The sequence below is a fragment of the Phalaenopsis equestris genome, unplaced genomic scaffold (genome assembly GCF_001263595.1).
Source record: "Phalaenopsis equestris unplaced genomic scaffold, ASM126359v1 Scaffold000122, whole genome shotgun sequence".
Taxonomy (NCBI): Eukaryota; Viridiplantae; Streptophyta; class Magnoliopsida; order Asparagales; family Orchidaceae; genus Phalaenopsis; species Phalaenopsis equestris.
The window spans coordinates 112,419-116,860 of record NW_018164564.1 but is presented as its reverse complement, the minus strand read 5'-3'; positions in this window follow the sequence as shown (position 1 = coordinate 116,860).

Sequence of the window (4,442 nt, the reverse complement as noted above, 5' to 3'; positions counted from 1 at the left end):
AAATATTCATTGATGGGTGTAGAGTTAGAGGACTTTAAAGAGACAGGTTAAAGCCCCCAAATTGGTTTTTTATTTTAGGTTTTCATACAAAAATGTTAGCCCCCAGGTGGAGGGAATCGAGAGAACTCTAGAGTGAGAGCTAGTATCTTACCTGCCTAGTCGGTCTTTAGAACTATTAAAACTTTAAATTAGCCAATATTCTTTATAGCATCTCTAGTAAGGGTAAAGAATATTATTGCTTCTATTTGGCACAACACAATTCACATACTTCCACAACATAACTCCTATACTTATTACTAATTCATGATAAGAAGAAAGATGTTTTCGTATTAAGTACTTTTTTTCTACAAAAAAATTAGTTATCTTTTTAAATTGTTTCTGTTTCATTAATATCAAAAATACCAAACATATTTAAATTTTAAATTCCTGCAAAAATCTTTTTTAATTTAAGTAATTATCTTTTTAAAAATAGAAAAACTTTCTAGAAAGTGCATATTGCATATCTTCCCTGTAGGTTCGATATTCAGGCCTTAATAAAAAAGTCATATATTACGACATGTATGCTTACGTAGTATCCCAATATAAATACATAAAAATTAAAAAGTTAAATTCTTATTTTTCTTGAGGATCAAGTTTTTGGTTTTGTTGCAAAATAAAGAAATATAAGTGAAAAATACCATTAGAAGTATTGTTATATTATGCATAAGCATTAAGTATTCAAGGATCAGCAAGTCATTTTGTTCAAATTATCTGTCTCTTCTTGTTGTTTTCGAATTTTTCTAATTATTCTTTCTAACTCCAAATCGTAAGGTATTAAACCTTCCAATCTTAAACTACGTATACACAAACAAAATAAGCAAACACACTAAAATATAAAAATATTTAATTAAACTACAAATAATTTTTTTAGTTCAAATAAAAGACTCTTAAATATAAAGTAATTTACCGTTACTCCCTGGCAATGACGCCAAAAACTTGATGCGGCCACTGATTTCTGTAATGTGTGTTGCAAATATCTTTCAATGTTATAATACACACACGACATCACAAGTAGTGAATATGCAGTTCAATCCCAATAAAAATAAATTCAGTATAAGTAATTTTATCTTTTAAAATCTCTTAGCTGTCAAACCTCGTAATAACAACTCAAGTATACATATCACTCAAGTAATAAGGAGCTCTAATGGAGTGCTAAGTATCGATTCTACAAGGAGTTGGAAATTCTTATGGTTATAACGTCAAACACAATATTCAAATTATAAAACTTAAGTAAGCAAAGTAAATCTAAAGTAACTTTAATGTGCACTAAATGAAATGTACTTAAAAGAACTAAGTTAACTAAACTAATTGCTAAACTTCAAAAGTAGACTTATAAAGACTAAATAAAGTTTTGAAATGAAGAGTTCAAATTAAGAAAACATCCTTCCCCTTTACAATGAGTTTATGGAATGCGAAAAAATTAAAATAATTTAAAATACATATAAAATTATATTGTGCCAAATAGGAGTAATCCTATTCTTTACCCTCTGAGAGTGCATAAAGAACATTGACTAAACCAGGGTTTGGTCCCTAAATCTGTGGTTAGGCTGAGATGATGCTCGCTGTAACTCCAGAGCTCTCACTTCTTCCTCATTTGAGGGCTGACAATCTCGTTTTAGTTTCCAAGGAGCTAACTAAATTAGGGATTTTAATCTGTCACCTCAAAATCTCCTATTTTGCGTCCATCAAAGTATATTTCCCTATTTATTTGAACGTAACCCCATTGATTATATTCTCACCAATGAAATTGAATGTAACTCTTACCTTGTTGTAGAAATTATAGGCCTTTCAAATAGGGCCTTTCAGATAGTATGTTTCTGAACAAATTTTAACATTTCAATTGCTCAGATCGAAAAGTAAATGAAGATCAGAGTTCAAATCATCAAAATTTATTAACATTTAAAAACTTACAAAATAAACTATTTTTTTACAAAATCATATCTCATTGTAAGGAGAAAGATAAAGAAGACTACTCAGAATTCATGAGAAGGATACGACAAAACATGGATTTCATATATAAAAACAAGTTTACAAAACAAAGAAAGAAAAGAACATAACTTATCTCACACTCATTCCCAAGAAAATCCCTAGAAGTTCCCTTTAAGCACTTTCTTTCTTTACAATCACACTTAATTATCTCTTAGAAGTTTAATGAAGAAGAAATATCTCACCTTGCCTCTCCTCTTACAACCCTAGAAGAAAATCCTCTCTTCTCCAAGACTTCTCTCTCACGCCAAAACCTTTCTCTCAATCTCACGCCCCTTCTCTTCTTTAGACTCCTTTTATTTTTAAATAGGGCCAACCTTCTTTTAAAAGGAATTCAAAATTCTCTCCAATTTTTCACCCAAAAATCACACCTTTTAACATCAAGAGACAAGTCCCTTCATCCAAGAGACATATCTCTTCATTAGAGAGCCTTTCGAAGTGTCTAGATGCATTGAACCACTCTATGGGACATTTAAATTGTTTGGAGCCTTTAAAAACAACTAAAAAATAGTCATGAACCGTCTTACTCCTTAATTTGTCTCTGGAAATTTTTGTGCTTCTGGCATTGCTTCTCTATAAAATGGTGCATCTAGCGCTAGTTTCTAATGCTAGCTCTTTGGAAAATGGCATCTCATGCGCCAAGATCATGAAAATCTCCATTTTTGGCTCCAAATTTCCTCCTTTTTGCTCCAAATGCCAAAAATTAATATACCTGCAACAAAAACATGAAAATGTCATTCTTTAAAGTGTAATATCACCAAAATAAGCATAAAATGCAAAATAAGCATGCATAAAATGTATACATAAAATAGTACATTATTTTTGGTGTATCAGTTACCAATCATAACTAGTAGCACAAAAACTACCTATTTGATGAGTTAAAATTTTATTGTCAATCACACCTGGACAGATAATAGAAAAAAGTAATGTAAATCTATCACCACACTTCCACCACTACATCATCACAACCACCAAACTACCACCACCGAACCACCACCACACCACCACTATCACCAACACACTACCACCACCAACACCATGCATTTACCATCAACACAGTATCACATCATCAACACTAACACACCATCACCCAACACACCACCACCACCACCACCACATCATCACAACCAATACATTACCACCAACGCACCACCATCACCACACAATTACCGCCAACACACCACCACCACCATCACACATTTACCGTCAGCACACACTACCACATCATCACATTCAACACACGATCAACACCACCACACCACCACTACCACCACACATCACCACGCCCACTACCCTGCCATAACCAACACAACTTTACCACCACTACCACCACCACAACACCACCAAAAAATCACCCTCACAAGTGAGATGAGAACCATCTCAACCAAGACAAAGAGTTACTCAATTGTGATATAGAACAACAAAACAAAAAGTCATTGGATATACACAGAGGCCACAAACCATAATGAGCAAACCATTTGTAAAAGAGAGAAAACCACCAAGAGGAACTCAATCAAGAGATTAATAAACAAAAAAAAATCACTGAGCATACACAGAGGCCTCAAAAAACAATTAGAAACTCATTCGAGAAAGAGATCGAACCAATTGAGGCAGCAAGCAAACCCAAAAAGAAAACTCCAAATTTCATAGAAACAAGAAATACAAATTCTAAATCCCTTTCTTCTAGCATAGAGATTAATTTTTTCCATAGAGCAAAGCCACAAACTAGAAAGATCAAAGAGTAAAGCAACTGAGAAAGAAAATAAACTACAAAGAGAAAGGGTAGAAGTTATCAGAGGACTGTGAAGAGAAAATGAAGCAATTACAGGCAAAATCAGGTTTCCGGTTTCGGAGATCGAGAGAAGCATGGGAGGAGAAAGTACCTAGGGTAGAGATAAAATTGAGGATAAAAGGGGAGCGGGGTAGAGCCTTGTAAGAGGAGAAATAAAATGTGAAACGTAAATAAGTAGGACAGTCAGATAATAGGGAGATGAAAATATGAGGACCACAGATTCAAGCATGTTGTATGCATTTACAGGGGTGTTTCAGACCCTACTATCGCGTTATTCAAACCAAATGCCTAATCTGACATTTTTCAACTACACCACAGCAAAAAAGCTGCACCAACCATGCTCTAAGTTAGAGAAGCACAAATTCTCTTTTGCTCAAGTCAAGGACACAGATAGAGGCCAAACTCACCAAGCTGAGATATGATTGTGTTGATGGCTTTTCTCTTCACTCAACAAACCAATGTTGTAATAAAGAGCCTAATTTGCTATTTTCATGATGAAAAAGTACAAAACTATTTATCGCTTAAGTATGGGACTTGAATAAAGGCTAAACTCATCAAGCCAAGATGTGACCAAGTTGTTGGTTTCTCTCTTTACTCAACAAGCTAAGGTCATAGTGAAGAGCGT